General features: G+C 46.0%; 1 long non-coding RNA gene and 1 pseudogene across 1 annotated transcript in view; one reads left to right on the forward strand and one right to left on the reverse strand.

Moving 5' to 3' along the window:
• LOC138363905 (uncharacterized) overlaps window positions 1–19,707 on the forward strand; it is a 176,806-nt gene that overhangs the window by 88,037 nt on the left and 69,062 nt on the right. The window lies entirely within an intron of this gene.
• LOC138364147 (motile sperm domain-containing protein 1-like) lies at window positions 4,353–5,130 on the reverse strand (annotated as a pseudogene).

Genomic DNA, 19,707 nt, shown 5'->3' on the forward strand with positions numbered 1-19,707 from the left:
CCAGGTAGCCGAAAAACGAGTCTCTCCTTTGAGAATTATTGTCAGGACTGACCTGACTAGAAGGTCGGAGATATACAGACATGAAGATCCACATGTAAAAAATAATTGGGTAAATTTTACAGAGTTTAAGAATGTGGGCAGTAAATAAGAAAATAGATAAATGACTGGTTATGAGATGTGGATAATTTGCTGGAGGTGAGAGGCTCGCTTCAGGAGGGCTCTGACCCCACTTGAGTACCAGACATCGTGAGGGGAAGCTGTGCTCTATTTGAGCTCCCGTTGGAGAGGATACCCTGTTGGATATACCTTCAAGAGAAAGGAAGTGTGCAGACGTTCCAGCTGTGGAATCTAGCTGGGAACGTTGTAGTCTCAAGTCCTGGTCGGCAAGGAGAGTTTAAGCCACCCAGAGACATTATCGTGGGCCATGGGAGCGCCCTGATCAGACTCCGTCAGAGGGAGAGCACCCTCGACTAGACAATCTGTGGTAAGCACGATTTTAAGCCAGTTTATAGTGATTACTTGTAGTTGGTCGTATGCCCAGCGACAGTAGCGAATGTTTATTGATAAGTTAGACATGTTTTGGTAAGACAGAAGGCCTAAAATAAGAGTGGAGATGGAGGAACGTCCTGGAGAACGGAGCGACGTCCATCTCTGAGCGCTGGCAGATGACTGAGGGAGCCCAGCTCCTGGCAGGGTAGCTGCCTCGAGGACCGCCTGGCCGGGCGGAGCATGGACCAGCCCAAACGGGGGAGTCCGCTCTCTTAGTATGTAGAGAGCAGATAGATGTTGGATGCAAACAGTGTGGATTATTTCGTCTGTGTTTATAAGGAATCCTTTTTATTGGCATGTCAATGGGTTGCAGGTTTCTTTGGAAGAAGTTGCTGAGTGGACTTCGAGCCCGTAGAGCGAGTTAGTGGAAGAGACTCAAAGACTGTTGAAGGAGTAGTATACTCTGAGGAAGAGTAGCCCCACAGTGAAGAGTAGAACCTCGAGCTGTGAGAAGCAGTGAAGAGGAGTGTCAAGTGCTTCTGTAATGTCAGTGGTGAAGCACCATTGTTGCTCAAGGAAAACTTCATGGTGTAGCAGCCTGGAAGAGCTGTGGAGGATCCAGGTAGATAAATCCAGAAGAACCTGAAGATGTCAGGGTAGTGAACTTCCAGATGTGGACGGGAAGTTCTGGTTGATTACTTGTAGGGAGTCGGTAGTGTTTGGTTGTCATTAGCGTGCAAGACGCAGTGAAAGGTGAGTGAGTGTTTGCCATTTTTGTGCCAAGGAGTACTTATACTGAAGTAGTTACAGTCGTAGGCTGGATTACCTGCAGAGACATACATGTGTGTTCTAGGATTGATAGGGTGATCGATTGATCATTGTTGTATATCGAGGAACATTTATACTAATATTTATGTTATTGAATTCATACGCTGGTTTTCCTTGTACATGTTTATAGATAAGTATATTCGCTTGCTGATAGTGCAACATTGTGTTATAAGACTTGACCTACTTGAGGTTGGTAGTATTAGGTGGTGAATCAGAAGATAGGATACCACTTGATAAGTAGATGATAGTTCTGATGGGGTTGGAGTGCAACCTGACTGAAATGGTATAGAGTGTAGGATTCATTATTACTATTATTATATGTGTATGTATTGTGTATGTGCTTTGTCCAGTAAATGTATTCAAATTTGCTGGTGTTTGCCCTTATCCTAGTGAGGCTTCCCAGGAAGTAGGAAAAAAGGTGAGAGAGAGAGAGAGCGAGAGCGCTCCAGCCAAGAACCACAGCTGTGGACAGGGTAGAACAGAAAACTAACAAGTCAAAGGGGATTGAGATCATATCACATAAGGAGTGAGTGGGGAGTCACAGTGGCTTGAGTGGGTGTGTGCACGTGACAACGAGGCTAAGTATTGGAGCCGCATCCCCTAAATGTGTGACGTTGAGCCCCTCTCCAAGAGCCAGAAGCGCCCAGGGTGATCTCCTGGTAAAGTATAAGCACTCTACCGAGTGCTTGTGGGTTGGGTTGTCCATAAAGGAGGATCAACGACAACAGTGTTGCGGTTGGTGGTGTTAAGTGCCTTAGCCCCAAATGGGTATGCCAGATGTGAGAATATCCTTTCGGGTCGACTGTAACCACACACCCAGACTCCATGCAGGGAGGCCAGATGCGTCGAATGAGCAATCCGAAAGGGGGAAGAGGCGAGAACAACCGCCAAAAATCCTGTAGTATAGGAGAATGATAAAGACCAAAGTGGTCTTCTCCTCCACGATGCACCAGAAGTCCTTCTCTCACTGGGTCGTTCTCTCTGCAACTAGCTTGCAGCGATGAAGCAGGTAGAGGACGGGTCCTCACATCGAATTTGATATTCAGTGATCGGGAATAGGGGCTGGAGCCTGAACCCGCTCAAGTGCTTCTTCAGGACAATTGTTAGTAAGGTAATAAATGGGGGCATTACTGCAGAATGAGGGAATGACATACAGACCTGTGTAAACAGAATAACACTATTTATTCAATAACTTACTAATACACAACCCCACACTTTATATTAAACCAAGAGTGTCACTTCAAATCTGACAAACACCACTTTGCAGCAGGTCTCCTTGATCCACCACCTGACGGGTGTATAGACAGTCTCGACCCACTGGACGGGTCAACAACAACAACAATGAACTAACCTGAAAATACTTCGTGGACACTTTTCTCAAATCAACCACGTCACCGACACACTACGTCAACATATGGAAATGCGTAAATTATGGAGGGTATGTGGTTGTATTGAGAAGGGCCAATAGTCATGATGTATCAAAAATAGTGGGATAGGCCTGGCCCCCAAGGAACTAAGGTTCCTTTTAATGATTGTTTTAAATTACAGGTCTGCTGTCTAGTAGCTAATCGTCTACACGACTTCAACAGGATGAATTGATACTTCTTATAAACTAACTTGTTTATTAAACCCTCTAATAACCCCCATATGCATTAATACAATAATTTTCTTTACCACTCTACCTCACGTTAAATGCCTTAGTCCACATAGACAGGATGCAAGGTTTACAATTGCAACTAGGGTAAAGACTACTTGGAAGGACACTAGTAATGGCTCTAGGTAGCCTGGTATCACTTGAGCACACTTGGTTTCACTAAAACAGCCTAGAGTAATCTTAGTGATAAAAGCCCTAGCTTAGACTACACCAGAATATTAACTAGACAAATTTGCCAGAACATGGACTCTCGGTATTATACTTACCTTATTCAACCTTGATTCTCTAAGATAAGGGAGGAGGAGGGGAAGATCGGAGCCCACGAGGGTAGAAGTGAACACAACAGCCAGACACAGAGACCGAACACAGCCCCCTCCGCTCTCATAAATATGCTGCCGGGAAGCGAGCCTAGCTGATCATACAGCCATAAACATTATAAGTCTTCACCGACATTCATTATTAGTTACTTTAACAGTTCTAAGAATAGCTGATAACTAGTTAAGTATTATATTTAATAATCAACAAGCTCAGTCTGAATGCTCTGTGAGAAACAAGATTCATCTTACCTCTGGCAAGGAAGACGGAACCAAAGGCGCACCTAGGAATTCAGGCTCCATGAATGTAAATGTTATTGTTAATTAAATATCCTTCTCACATGATCCAATCCTATCAATTAATGTATAGTAAATATTTAAACTCAATTTGACCTCTGGTTTCCAAGTAAGAACCCAGGGTTGTAACAGCGTACACAACAATGTCACCAAGACAATCACCACAGTAACACACCCACACAAGTAATTTACGTTACTTTACTCAATGCCACTAAGACATACAACAACACAAGTAAATTACTTTAACAACAATGTCAGACATTAAATAAAGTGCGTTAACGTCACGCGGACGACCATCAATCGGATACAATTAACGTGAATTATTTGAGCAATTGTTAAGTAAACACCCACAGTTACATTAATCAGTCACTCAGACAATTTACCAATACTTGCTACAAGTGACATCTGGTTAAGCTAGATAATACAGAACAGCTCTCTAAATATATTTACTGAAAGAAAGTAATCTTCCCCAAAGTTGCCAGACTCCACAGTGGTTGCACACTTCCCTGTATTCTCATCTTGATCTTTAATTGATCTCATTTAAATTTCAATATAATAAGTTTATTGAGGTAAAATACACAAAGGGATGAGGTAACTTATCCCTTTGTGTGTATTTTACCTCATCTTATGATGTGTAATAATTCACATGATCTATCCACTGACGCTTTCTTTAGATATACTCATACATAAAGGCATTTAGTACGGCATCATTTTAAAATGACCCGGTATCACTGCAATCTTCTATTCCCCAGGATTTCCATCCGCAGAAATCATCCTGCTCTTAAGATAGCATATGTCAAGGAGACCTAGGACATACGCTAATACAGTTTTGATGTTTGAGTTCAGGTGCATGTAGGATGAAATTCTCGATTCAGTCTGGTCACCCTCAGTGGACACCAGTAACCCACAAAGGACAAATGGTAGCAGCAGCAACTAACACCAGGCTTGGACCAGCATTCCCTTGATCGGCTCCAAGCGGATGTTGGTGCAGAGTGGGAGAAAATTTGTCTGTAGCTCTCCCCCCCCTTCCTCCGCCCCCACCCCCCCTCCTCCCTACCAGAGCGTGTGGGAGCATGGACGGACTAGGAAGTGGTCACCATCAGGCCCACTACAGGGCTCTGGTACAACACTCAGTAACACAGCTGGGACATCCTTCTTTTCCAATTCCTTTTTCTTTCCATCTTCACAGATTTGTATGCGAATTTTATCCCTTTGACTTGTCTCGATTAACGAAAGATTTGTTCTTAATGATGTCTATTGAACATTTTGAACGACCAATGCCCTTTGGACTATGCACGTTGAAACATGATAGGTTATTACACAGCACCGAGTAGGAGATACAAAACGCATAAGGATTGTACAAGGTCACAATTGGCTTGTGAGTGCTGTGATCAGCAGCGTAAAAAGCAAGCGATGGGGGAAAGACGAAAACTGGGACTCTGCTATCCAGCCCACTAGGTTGCATCACCACATTACCTTAGGAATGTAAAGGGGAGGCAAGACAGTAGTAGTGACAGGAGTGTACACAATCGTAACAAAGGGTTGTTTGTGAAGGAAGGAAGCGGATGGCGTCGTCGTTGTCACCGTAGGCGGCGCCGTTGCAGGCAATAAGTCACAATAACGTGGCTAAAGTAAGTTGACCAGACCACACACTAGAAGGTGAAGGGACGACGACGAAACGTTGTCGTCCCTTCACCTTCAAGTGTGTGGTCTGGTCAGCGGCGCCGTTGTCACCGCAGGCGTCCTCGGCATACACATGTGTTCATTTGAAAACTTTTTAAATTAAAAATTTCTTCTACTTCATAAACCTCGGTGCCGTAGGCGTTGTCGTCACTGTAGGCGTTGTCGTCACTGTAGGCGTTGTCGTCACTGTAGGCGTTGTCGTCACTGTAGGCGTTGTCGTCACTGTAGGCGTTGTCGTCACCGTAGGTGTCCTCGGCATACACGTGTGTGTGTGTGTGTGTGTGTGTGTGTGTGTGTGTGTGTGTGTGTACTCAGGTAGTTTGTTGGGATCGAACTGTCGAAAACCCAACACATTTAAAATAGGTTTGTTCTGAGTGTTTTTCTTATGCTTTGTAATATAACGGGGTACATTAATTTTTTCAGGTGTCAGCCTCAGCGTGACCTATTGTCAGGTGTGACACACTTGGTGCTGAGGTCTGACAAAAGACAAGAAATAGTTTTGGAAAAGACTGCATCATGGATATATTCGGCTATATCACGAAATACATGAGAGTACATTATATACAATATAATACATGTATATATGTTAAGGCACTGTACATAATATGTACAATTATATATATAACTTGAGATACTATGACCATGAAAAAGTCATCACTCATCTGGTGATTCCTCTCACCTAAGGATCATCCACTTTTCCGGAATTAGTACCACTATCGGGAAAGTGCGTGTTACCTCAACGCCGACCTCTATATATCAAAGACGGTGACTTCCACAACTTCAAAGACGTCTACCATGCCGCTAGGTCCTCGCGTCCTTTTCCTTGGTGAAGGTGGAGCATACTGTAACAGTTGGGTTCAGCTGGTCATACATACATACACACACACACACACACTACACACACACACACACACACACACACACACACACACACACACACACACACGCACGCACGCACACGCACGCACACGCGCACGCACGCACACGGTGATGTGGTGGAGGCTGACTCCATACACAGTTTCAAGTGTAGATATGACAGAGCCCGATAGGCTCAGGAATCTGTACACCTGTTGATTGACGGTTGAGAGGCGGGACCAAAGAGCCAGAGCTCAACCCCCGCAAACACAACTAGGTGAGTACAACTAGGCGAGTACGCACACGCACACCCTCACGTGACGACTGGATGTCGACGCGATGGAGGGGGGTAGATTTCTGTTCAGTTCATTCTCCGACCAGCACTCATTGCCTCGCCCGGTGATTTTGATTGGCTAACAGAAATTCCTGCCACCGGACGAGCCACACCGTGCTGACCGTTAACGACCTTCACGGTCGTTAACCTTGTTCTTCCTGTAATATTGAAAGTATTACTATTAATATAACAGTGCCTTTTTTATGCGACGCAATAACACGATAAAGCATTGCATAACACTCCTCCCCCCTTTAAGAGTGTTATCTTGGAGCATTCAGACTAATTTTCTTCACCGAATGTAGCACTATTCCTTTTGCGTCCATCATATTAAGTTTTAACTTATTCTAGTCATGATATGTCTTATCAGACATAACTTATAATTTTGTAGACATGGTGCCGTACCTACTGACCACTGATCTTTGGCGTACAGGATCTCCTTTGCCTCCAACTGCACACAAAATCTGTTTTAACAACAAATCATCTTTATAAGTATATAAAAAAATACCAACCCGTTCTCGCACTTTCGTATAGTCAATATTGACTTATTAAATACGTGCATGTGACGTACTAAACATACTAGTTTTCCTTGAAAAGCTTCATAGAAAACACCGACCTTATCTAACCTTAGTATGTTAAGATAAGCATCTTATTGCTTCGTAACTACAATTTTTACTTAACCTATTATAGGTATAGGTTAAGTAATAATTGTAATTACAAAGTAATAAGATGCTTATCTTAACATACTAAGAAGGTTAGGTAAGGTCGGTGTTTTCTATGAAGCTTTTCAAGGTAAACTAGTATGTTCAGTATGTCACATACACACGTATTTAATAAGTCAAAATTGACTGTAAGAAAGTGCGAGAACAGGTTGAAAAATACATAGGTAAGTTTTCAGAACACAGCGCTTTGGACGGTGTGGCTGATGCACACAAGTACTTTACTGAGGTCTACCGTCCCTCATCACTTTACTCTTTCTTATTTTCTTTTCTAAAACGTCTTGATTCACACTTCCATCTACTGCCATTATACTTCCGTCTCCTGTCGTCATACTTCACTCCCTCGTCTTCACCGACGATCGTCCCTTTCGTCTCCTCATTTATCCGAGACTTCGTCTTCGACTTCCATCGAATCCTCGGTTTTCTTCTATTCCTCCATGCTTGTATCATCATCGTCTCACACTTCTCACCTCTATACAACTCCATCTCTTCTCTTTCACGTTTTCTGTGAAACGTGTCAACTCCTGACATCTCATACAACTTAACTCCATTATCCCTATGCTTCTGTGCTCGTGGACAACCTGACGCTCTACTTCCGTCCTCGGTCTGTCCACATCCTTCCTTCTGCTCAGCACAGTTGCATTCACCTTCCGACTCTTAATTTCAACGGGCTGGGCTCTAGGAAGCGCTGGAGCAGGTTTTCCCGCTCTTTGACAGGATAAAAAAGTTCTGCAATACCTTTTTACATCTGCGGCCATACCTGGCCAATGAAAATGCTCTTGTATTTTCCTAAATGTCTTATGGACACAGATGTCCCGCCATTTCTAATGCATGGGCAACTTCCAATACAGAGTTCCTATAACCTTGAGGTACAATCACTTGATCCTTTTCAACCCAGTCTTTGTCAGCTGGCGCATGGTCTGATCGCCATTTTCGCATTAAAACCCCGTCGTCCAGGTAATAGTAAGTAGGTGACGTGATACAAGCATTTCCTCCCTTAGTTTCCTTGATATGTTTCTCAAATTCTAATTTCTGGGCAGCTATAAAATCTGGTTTGCTTACCTTTATGTGGGATGGTAATTGTGGTCTTACTTCCACTCTCGCTGTACTTGGTGCTGCATGTTCCTCGAACAATCCTTTTAGGCCAAAATCCACCTCTTCCTCCTCTGCAGAAGATACGTCCATCCTCTCTGGCACATCTTAGTCGAGCACTCTGCGCTCGGGTTACGACGCAGGCCGGATATACTAACATTTAATCATCATCCGAGGGATCATCCAGAATACTGGCTAGCGTTATGTTATCACATTTATCATCTTCCAAATTGTTTTGATGTCCGTTTGGTATATCACTGCGCAGTACCTCTGGCAACACACTTGAACCACACAAATCGTTGCCCAAGATGACGTGTACTCCAGGAATGGGTATGTCCGAGCACACTCCTAACATCACTTCATCTGTAAAGTAATCAGAGGTTAGCTTTACTATACACACAGGTATATCCATCTCTGAATTTATACCCCGTACCTTAATGATTTGTCCGTTTATACAAGATGTGTATTCAGGGATCAGGCTTTTCAATATTAGGCTCTGATCCTCTCCTGTGTCACGCAATAGTGTGACTTGTTGGTCAGGCTGACCCCCAATACTCACCATACCTTTGCTAACGAAAGGGTTATATCCTTTCGTAATGAACGTCATCACCTGGGGCAATTCCTCTTTTAAACTCTTATACGGACGACTGTATTTACTTACTGTGAGGGACACCACTCTCCTGCCTTGCCTACGCTCTCTACTGAAGTGTCCAGGCTTGTTACATGTGTAGCATATTATGTGAGAAGGGAATCCTCGTCCTCTCGAACTACGTTGTCCATTATAATAGGATTCGCCATGTCTCCATTGTCCTGTACCTCGATTTCTAGACGATGTTGTACTTCCTCCCTGACCCGAGGGTGCGCTAGCCTGAACATCTAATTCGTCACCTCCCGACGGAGAAAATTCCACATACCCCTGACTTTGTCTGGCTATCGGCTTGCCCGTATATCCACGACCATCTCCACTGTTCCAAGTATACTGTCTTTTACTACCGTGCAACTTTGCGTGACCTTTTTCTTTGTTCCTGGAGACTTCTGTAAGCTTCCATAATTACATCTGCTTTGTCCGCTGCTTCTACGAGTGTTTTTATTCCTGCTTCTTGAACCTTAAACCTGGTGTCTGGAGTCACCATCTCCAAGAATTTTTCCATTAACATCAATTGTTTTAAGTCTTCGACCCCCCTCCCCGCTCAGCTCGTTGATGCCGTGAGGGGGGCATAGTGGGCGGCTGCTGGAGTGTGATGCTCCTTGGCACAGTCCTCTGTCCTTTTCTAGCCTTGCACTCCTGCTGTCTTCTCTAATTGTGCCGAATCGCTTTTCCTTTTCCTTATGTTTCGTTTTTCTCCCCCTCTTCTCCTATCTGCTTGTCGTTTCCTGCCGACCTTTTGCTTGTTTTGGATTATTTCTTTGGACTTCTTCTATTTTGGCGCCCGGGTGCTTGAGGAGGCATACTCTTGCACCCGTAGAACTGTAGTACCCAACGTCTCGAGCGAGGGGAACCTTTTATTGTCAATCCCCCTTTCGTCGCTGAACCCGATCTCGACGGACTGACGGTTCTTAAGGTGGCGTTTGTGGGGCGTATACTCACGACGCACCCCTGGGGGGCCCTGGCATGATCGGCGATAGCTTCCTGTTGGGTGTCCTGCCTCTAATTGTGGCTCCATGGTGGGTATGGGGGCACATTCGTGAATGAATTTCTTTCTCTTCGTCTCTGTCGATGAATGTTTCCGTTTTACCCTCTCAGGCTCGTGGGGTGGGCGACCAAGCCCCCGAGTCGGCCTGTATTGGAAGACCAGGCTCTGTAGCTTCCGCTGCGTTGGGCCCCGACCTTGCTCCTCCTTTAACGGTCCTGACTTCTTCCCCCAGCTCCCCTCTCTCCTCTGTGGTTGGGTCGAGCCTCCAGCCCCCAGTGGTGACCACTTCGTCCCCTGGTGCGGCTAAGTCTCTCGTTGTGACTACTGCGCCTTTTGACCCCTCTCTCTCTAGGGGTTCTCAACGCCGTTCGCGCCCCAGCCGCACTCGCTCGATTCCTTCCCGTGCTGATGCGTATCAGGCCTTGTTTGGTCCTGCTTCATGGGCCAAATACTTTGATCTCCTCCCTCTTGATTCTGCGCCTCCTGACGATTTCTCCCTCCATCGGCATCTTGTAGATTCCATGGATGCGTCTGTTACTTTCAACCCCACTCATCTCGGTGCACGTGTCGTTGCTGCTCCCCAGGATGCAGCTTCCCGCTTGGCTGCCTTATCTTGGCGAGATCCCTGTTCGGGTCTCCAAGAACGTTCAGATGAATGCCAGTGTTGGCACTATTCTCCTCCCACCCCATGTTCCAACCGGTGTTCGGAATCTGCAGGATTGCCACGATGAGATTCGGCATATTCTTGATGCCCAAGGCTATTCTGTCCTCCAGGATGACTCGTTTACTCGTCCCCCTCGTGGTCGTCGCCGTCAACCCCTTTGCGATGTGAAGATCACCATTGATGGTAGGACCCTTCCATCCTCTATCATTCTTGCTGGTGCTAAGTGCTCTGTCCAGGAGTATATTCCTTCTCCTTGACTTTGTAACAAGTGCTGGAGGTTTGGGCATGGTGCCCTCCGCTGCTCTGGGACTGTCTCTCTGTGTCCTTTGTGTGGGGGTGAAGGTCACTCTAAGTCGGAGTGCACTTCTCCCCAAGCTCGCTGCCTCAACTGCGGTGAGGCCCATCCTACCTTCTCCCGTGCCTGTGTCCATTACAAGCTTGAGGCAGCCGTCCTCAACCTAAAGCACCGGAAGCGTTTATTTTTTCCCGAGGCGAGGCGCCAGGTTCGCCGGCTCCCGCCTTATACTAATATCTCTTATGCTCGCGTGTTGCGCTCTTCTCCTCGTCCTTCCCCTCTTCCTCAGACTCTCAACCGTTTCCGGGCCTTGGACCCTGATACGCCCACTGCCCTCTCCTCTGTTCCTTTGTGTTCTGTCCTGAGGGGTCGCCCTCCTGGTCCTGTCTGGGTTCCCCTTCTTTCTACCCGGTCTGTCATGTCTCCTGTGTCTTCTTCCTCGTCCCCCTCCGATCCTCCTTCACATCCTCTTCCTCCATCTATCTGCTCTCCCCGCCACCTGTCAGTGCAGGCGGATGTCCATCGCTCTCCTCACGGTAGTCGTGTGTGCTCTCGTTCAGCTTCTCCTGTTGAGACACTGGAATCCGTTGCCCGGTACGAAGTTGCTGGGACACCAGTCTCTTTAAGGCAGAAGCGTAAGCCTGGCTCCTCTCCTTCCTCCTCCCCGGCGGGTAAGAAGGCTTTGCTTTCTTCCTCAGCTTCTACTTCTGGCTCTGTTGCTCCTTCCCCTCCCGTTTCAGTGATTGCGCCCCCTGTTCCTGCTATGGAGGTTTCTTTGGCCCCTGCTTCCCTTTCGGTTGCTGCTCTTGCTGGGGTGCGCTCCCCTCTTTCTACTCCCCCTCTTCCTGCTGCTGTCCTTGACTGCTCCTCTCCGTTGTCTCCTCCTCTTCCTCCTCAGGACCCTGCCCGCCCACCTCTGATCTGTTCTCCCGTTTCCTTCCCTCCGTCTTTGCTCATTTTACCCATGCCCCCTAACCCTGACTTTGCTGACCCTGATCCCGACCTTGATATTCTTTAACGTGCTCTGTTGCTCTTTCGCCTTTGTTTCTTCCTTGTTCGCTGTTTTTGTCCTTTTTCTTCTCGTCGTTGTCCATTCTTCAATGGAACGTTCGAGGTTATTACGCCAATTTCCTCGAACTCCAACTTCTGATTTCGCGGTTTTCGCCCCTTTGTGTCTGTCTCCAGGAGCCGATGCTTGGTGCTCGTCCTGGTCGTTTTCGTGGCTATTACTTTCTCTCCCCCCCCCCCCCAGCCGTTGCTGGGGCTTCTAATTCTTCTGCTCTCTTGATTCGTGCTGATGTTCCCTTTGTTCCTTTACTTTTTCCTTCCCCTCTCTATTGTTCTGCTGCTCGTATCTTTGTGGGGAAATGGTACACAGTTTGTTCCATTTATCTCCCCCCAAGTGTCCCACTTTCTCTTCCTGATTTGAAACACCTAGACTCCTTGCCGGAGCCTGTGCTTCTGCTGGGTGACTTCAATTGTCGTCATTCTCTTTGGGGTGACGTTCTAACGAATACCCGGGGTCGCCTTCTTGAGCCATTTCTCCTCTCTTCTTCCCTGTCTCTTCTGAATTCTATTGAGCCCACTCATTTGGACTCTCGGACTCGCACCCTTTCTTGTCTTGATCTTTCTCTCTGCTCTTCTTCTCCTTACTTAGATTTCACGTGGCAGGTTCTTGATGACCTCCATGGAAGTGATCATTTCCCCATCCTTGTTTCCTTTTTCTCTTTTCGCCCTTCCTTCTCTTTCCCTAGGTGGCAGTTTGCTAAGGCGGACTGGACCCTATTTACCCTCAGTGCTGCTCTCTCTGACCTCTCCCTTCTGCCTCTCTCTCGCGCTCTCCTCCTTTTTCATGACACTGTCTTCAACGCTGCCCTCCACTCTATTCCTCGCTCTTCCTCTCGGGGTCCACGGAAGTGCGTTCCCTGTTGGAATGCGGACTGTGCTCGGGCTGTCCGCTGTAAGCGTGCAGCTTGGAAGAGGCACCGCCGTAGGCAGACGTCCGATTCTTTTCTTTTCTTTCGGAAAGCGAGCGCGGTGGCCCGTAGGGCCATCCGTACGGCTAAACGTGAATGTTGGGCATCTTATGTCTCAATAATTACGTCCGAAACCCCTCTGACCCAGATCTGGAAGCGTATCCGCAAGATAGCGGGTAAGTTCGTTCCCGATGTTTCACCGGTCCTTCACCTCCATAATACTCTTTTGGCGGACCCGTTGCAGGTCGCTTCCGAAAAGGGTTCCCACTTTTCTTCTGTTAGCTCTGGTCTTCATCTTCCCCAATGTTTCCTTCTTCGTAAACCTGTCCTTGAGTCTCGTCCTTTAGATTTCTGCACTCGTCTTCAGCTTCCCTATAATGATCCCTTCTCTCTCTCTGAACTTCGTTCTGCCCTGGCCCTCTGCGGTTCTACGGCGGCGGGCTCCGATGGTATTCATTATGAGATGCTTCACCATCTCCCTCCGTGCACGTCTCAGTATTTACTAAGTCTTTATAATCGGATCTGGGAGTCGTCGTCAGTCCCTGAGGACTGGCTCGATGCCGTTGTAATCCCTGTTCGCAAACTGGGGTCTCTGGGTACTTCCCCTAAGGACTTTCGCCCTATTGCTCTCACAAGTTGTCTGCAAACTCTTTGAACGTATGGTTAACGTTCGTCTGATGTGGTTCCTGGAACACCATCACCTCCTCTCCCCTTCTCAATTTGGTTTCCGCAAGTGCCGCAGCACGACAGATGTCCTGGTGAACTTGGAGGTCTATATTCGTACTGCTTTTGCTGCGAAGACCTCCGTTGTTGCCGTCCTTTTTGACCTGGAAAAGGCTTATGACACCACTTGGCATTATCATATTCTATCTCAACTTCATTCTTTTGGCCTTCGTGGTCGTCTCCCTCTCTTTCTCCGCAGCTTCCTCTCTCGTCGTTCCTTTTGGGTGCGCCTTGGTACCGCGCTCTCTGCCTCTTTTCAGCAATACGAAGGTGTGCCCCAGGGTAGTGTTCTGAGCACTACTCTTTTTCTGGTTGCCCTCAATGGTCTTCTTTCCTCTCTTCCTTCAGGTGTCTTCTCCGCTCTCTATGTCGATGATCTTACCCTTTGCTGTCAGGGTGATGATTCGCCTCTCCTTCAGCGCCGGCTTCAACTTGCAATTGATGCCATGTCGTCTTGGGCCACCGATCTTGGCTTCAAGTTCTCTACTTCTAAGACTTGTGCCATGACTTTTACGCGGAAACGGGTCGTTCTTCGTCCATCTTTGTCACTTTATGGTCATCCCCTTGAGTACAAAGATTCCGCGAAGCTTTTGGGGTTATTCCTTGACACTCGTTTGTCTTGGTCTCCCCATATCTCTTACCTCCGTGTTGAGTGCTCTAAGGCCCTTACCCTCCTTCGGGTCTTGTCCCATACTTCTTGGGGGCAGATAGGCGCACTCTCCTTACGTTACATTCCTCTCTCGTCCTGTCTAAGCTCGATTATGGTTGCCCTGCTTACTCGTCTGCTTCTCCTTCTACTCTTCGCCATCTTGATGCTTTGCACCATACTGGGTTGCGCCTCAGTTCTGGTGCCTTTCGTTCGACTCCAGTCCTTAGCTTGAATGTTGACACTGGCTTCCTGTCTCTCCAAGACCCCTGTCTTCGCTACTGTCTTCGCTACTGTCTTCGCTACTGTCTTCGCTACTGTCTTCGCTACTGTCTTCGCTACTGTCTTCGCTACTGTCTTCGCTACTGTCTTCGCTACTGTCTTCGCTACTGTCTTCGCTACTGTCTTCGCTACTGTCTTCGCTACTGTCTTCGCTACTGTCTTCGCTACTGTCTTCGCTACTGTCTTCGCTACTGTCTTCGCTACTGTCTTCGCTACTGTCTTCGCTACTGTCTTCGCTACTGTCTTCGCTATCTTGCGCGGTCCTTACAAATCCTTCCTCTCGCCTCTGTCGTGCTTTAACTTTTACCCGTCCTGCGGTTCCTGTTCCTCTTCACCACCTCCCTCTTTCTGTCCGGTTATCTCGCCTACAGGACTCTTTCAGTTCGTATTTCTAATGTTTTTCCTCGTGTTGTTCCTTCTTTGCGCCCGTGAAGAGTCCCTCTTCCGCGGTTTTGTACATCCTTGACCCGTATCACTAAAGCTTTTACCCCTCCTACGGTTCTAAAACGCCTTTTCCTTGAGCACTTTTCTTCTCACTCCCGCTCCGTTTCTGTCTTCACCGATGGGTCTAAGTCGGCGGACGGTGTTGGCTACTGTTGTTTTTCCTGATCGCACTTATATGTGTCGCTTACCTCCGGAGACTAGCATCTTTACAGCAAACCTTTATGCTATTCTCTATGCTATTCGTCTCCTGCTTTCTCGTTGTCAGTCTTCCTTTGTAGTTGTTGTTGACTCTTGTAGTGCCCTAGCTCATGGCTCTCGGGTCCTTCAATCCAGTTCATCCAATAGTTGTCGAGATCCAGCATTGGCTGTTTCTTGTTCACAGTAAATTTAAGTCTGTTGAGTTTTGTTGGGTTCCCAGCCATATTGGTGTGTCTTTAAATGAGCGTGCGGATGCTGCCGCCAAGGAAGCTGTCCGCTCTTGTCCCATCTCTCGTAAAGGTATTCCGTATTCCGACTTTTACCCGGTTATCCATTCCTCCGTCCTTACCCGTTGGCAGGCTTCTTGGTTGTCTGTTACTGGTAACAAACTACATGCTCTTAAATGTTGTTTCTCCTTTTGGCCGTCCTCCTTCCACCATAACCGGCGGTGGGAAACAGCTCTGGGGAGGTTGCGTATTGGCCATACTCGCTTAACCCATGGTCACTTGATGGAGCGCCGCCCTGCTCCTTATTGTCCTGGTTACATTGTCCCACTTATGGTCGTGCATGTCCTTCTTAAATGTTCTGCTTGAATGTCCTGACTTCCAGGACGAGCGTGTGTCTTGCTTTCCAACCGCCCCTCGCGGTCACTTGTCCCTCAATAGAATTCTTGGTGACTCGGATACTTTTGATGTCGTTCGCCTTATGCGTTTTTGTTCTCGTATTGGCATCCTTGGTGATATTTAGCGCCCTTTGATTTTTCTGCGCATTTGATGGTGCTACATAGCCTTCCCGGTTTGGTGCCTTCTCTTGATAATTACTTACTTTGATACAAATAACACGCTTAGGTTTTCTCCATTGATGATGAACGTGAATTCATATTAAACATAGGAAGCGCCATACGCTCTTTGTCTGACACTTACGATAGGCTTCAAATTCTGTATCTAAAACACAATAAGAAGTCAGACCGTATTATTAAATTTATATGATAAAGCACTTTTCCGTGCAAACATCGAGGTTGACTTATTAATGTGATACCCAAAAGAGAACTGGATCAAAACCATTAGCCAACCAAATCAAGGGACATCCCTGTCAGGAATTAATGGCTACACTGATAGTATTACGACGAACGCACAGTCAGTTGATTCTGATATGGGTTTCAAGCTGCATGGCCAGGTAGTGCTAGACAGCTTGCCAGAGCGTTGCCATGTGTCCCAGTAGCCAGTAAGTGCACCGGGTGAAGGGGTTAGTCGGATGGTGGGGGTAAGCGAGTGAGGGCTTGCCATGGGCTTGGCTGCAGTGCCACCAAGTTTTGTGGAAAATGTGTGGAAGTATATGGAGTTAAACGTCTGTTTGAGTGCTGTAAGATTTCGACCAACAGGGATCGTACATTTTCGCTGGTATTATGTATTACTCATATGGGCCAATTGGCCTCTACAGTTGCCTTCATTCTTTCTTAAAAACATCTTGACTAATATATACAAACTCGCTTATTCATCGTTTGATTGACAGTCAAGTAGATTTTTTTTTACATTTACTGTGTGTTTTAATCGATTCAAACCAGTGTTTCTCAACATGGGCATATGACCCACATGGGGGCAAAAATAGAAATTGGGTTGTGTGATATTAGTGAGTGCCATTTCTCTTTGCTATATTTAACACGAGGGTGGCGATTGTGAAATTATTATAAAAGGTTGAGAACCATTGGTTTAAACATTAAATGTCATTGCTCAGTGACGAGCACAAGAGTGAAATTGTTATTATCGGACAGTCAGCTGTGGCGCTGGAAGCAAGTTTGTATTATTTTCGACTTGATTTTGCTAAGCCAGCAAACTCTAAAACTCAACTCCCCCCCCCCCCTCCCTCTCCCAACTAAAAAATTTCCTATGGTGGAATTACCCCTGAACTAAACAGTATATAAAAGTCGATAATTTACATATAAGACATACATGTAATAAACAACATATATGAAGTAACAGTACCATGTATATATTCAACCATGTATTAATAGCATGGATTAAAATCACTTCAAGGTGATGTAGATAGGATTCTGAAATGATCAAAAGACCGGCAAATACAGTTTAATACTGACAAAAATAAGGTTATGAGGCAAGGTAATGATGATAGTTACAGGTTATCAGAGGGAAGGTGATGAGATTGCGAAAAGAATCTTGGTCATAATTAGTAGGAATTGAAAGACCAAAAATCTATGCATAACTTTCCGAAATAAGGCAAATAGGTCACTGGGAATATTTCTAGAAGTTTAAGCAATAAAACACCTGGTGGTTTTTCTTCAGCTGTATCTAGCTCGTTAGGCCTCGTTCAGAATATGAAGTTGCTTTGGTTGCCATACTATAGAACGTGTAATGCGTAGAATGACAAAGTTAACACCACGAATTAGTTACTTTCCATGTGAAGATTGTTAAAGCTTAATTTACATTATCTATAAAGGCAGAGTTAGGAGTAGCATGATTGAAGTGAACAAGTTTAAGTACGTTTATTGAGACAATAAAATACATCTCAAAGGAATAGATTAGCTTACGCTATTTCTCCCCCCGCCCCCCCCTCCCCTCCCCACCCCAAATCCTCCAAGAGAACAAGTGGAAGAACGAGAATAACAAGAATAAGGTACAAAATGTCAATACTTCATATAATACGAAACAATGAATAAAACGTAGATGAGTTTAGATTTAGGAAAGACCTGGGTATATGCTGGTTTGGTAACAGGGTTGTTGTTCAGTGGAACGAATTTCCAAGTAACATAATAGATGTAGGATCCATTGATTCAAGGGTATGTTAGACACACATGAATGACTGTGTAAATATAAATAGAAGCTGCCGTGTGTGGGCCAATATCCTTGATGTTTGTTCTTGTGGATTGTTTTAACGATCGTTTCAACCGTTAACAGAAGAATGGAAGAAGGTAATAATAGTATTCACGAAATAATGGAACGAAATTAGACCATTTTCGAACTAGAAAACATAATAAATTATGGTTTGTGAATTAAGTTGTAGATTAATGTTACAAATTCAGGGCAATGTTGGTTAGCACTCAACGTGTCCACTCAAATAATGCATCCCATTTTAGCGTCAAAATTCAAAACAGCAATTTAGTACATCATTTTATGTCCGTCGTGGCAACTCTAGAAAACGGGCTGATGTAACAGGCAAGCGAGTGAAATGATTTAAGTGCATGTTAGTGTTTCTTTATTATTATTATTAAGTTCATTATAAGCAAACTGCAAAGACTGGATGTGATGATCAAAGGCTGGTTCAACTTCTATTTATTTTTAATTTATTATTTATTATTCTATTTACTAATAATAATTTATTGGCCCCTTAAGCCACCCAACAGGTGGCACGGGCTTGAATAGCCCGTTAGACCAAATGATTGTTGTTTTTAGATTCAGGTACTCGGAACAAAAGTTCCAAATATCACGGTTATGGTAAGCCCGTAAGTGAAGGCTCTTTTAGCAGTTATCTGTATCAATAGCTGATACTGGAGATCTGGGGATGGGGTCCGTGGAAGTGCCAATCCAAGCAAATACCATAAGGCTGGTCAGACCGGTGAATTGATGAGGTATAAACGTTGCTCAAAGTAGAGTGCCACAGGAGTCAGCAGGGCTGGCCACAGGCAGCGTCGGTGGAAGGATGTTCAGTCTGTATAGTGGTGGTTCTGGGTGCAAAGGCTGCATCTCTGCACACGCTCAGTAAACTTCCTGGTGTAGTGGGAGTACTTATAGCACTTGAAGCACTGCCGGAGCTCCGTGAAGCGTTCCATAGTCACTTGGGTGAGTAGTATGGCGATTCCTGCGCACTAAGTCCGTAGTCCGTGGAGTGGGTCACTGCAATGGCTGTGGTGATTGTTACCTTCAATGATGGTCTGCGGTTGACTTCGACGTTGGAGGTGGTCTTCACAGCTGCCGCTATCAACATCGGGGTCTGGTCGTTGATGTTGGCGAGGATGTCGTCGTTGTCGCCCTAGTCGATGATCCATGTGAACCATTCCTGGCGAATACGGTCCTGTCCACCAGGACCGTATTCTGTGGTGGCATGAGGTCCTGTCGTGGTGGCATGAGGTCCTGTCGTGGTGGCATGAGGTCCTGTCGTGGTGGCATGAGGTCCTGTCGTGGTGGCATGAGAATGATGCCAGGGACTTGCAGGGCCGTCGTGGCGGTAGTAGTGAATATCTTCTCAAGGTCCGAATCAATGGAGATGAGCATGTGAACATATGGCGTGCCCTTTCATATGTAAGCATATGAAAGGGCACGCTCAATCGTAGGGATATTGAACTTACGAATTCCCAGTTGAAACTCACTAAGTGGATCAGCATTATGATAGCACAGTTCTTCTGACACAGATTGCTGTTCAGCCCTTATACGTCTCATTAATTTTTTCTTTCCATGGCTGCTGAATAACGGCATATACAGGATAGGTGATTGTCATATATGCACACTTCAGCTCGGATGAGATTCACACCAAGAATGATGACAAAGTCACCCATTCTACAACTCGAGCTGAAGAGACTACAATCCTACTCACTGCGCCAGTATGGAGGCAGTCGTCTATGGGGTATGGGACGA

Source organism: Procambarus clarkii, chromosome 12 (genome assembly GCF_040958095.1).
Source record: "Procambarus clarkii isolate CNS0578487 chromosome 12, FALCON_Pclarkii_2.0, whole genome shotgun sequence".
In the NCBI taxonomy this organism is placed as follows: Eukaryota; Metazoa; Arthropoda; class Malacostraca; order Decapoda; family Cambaridae; genus Procambarus; species Procambarus clarkii.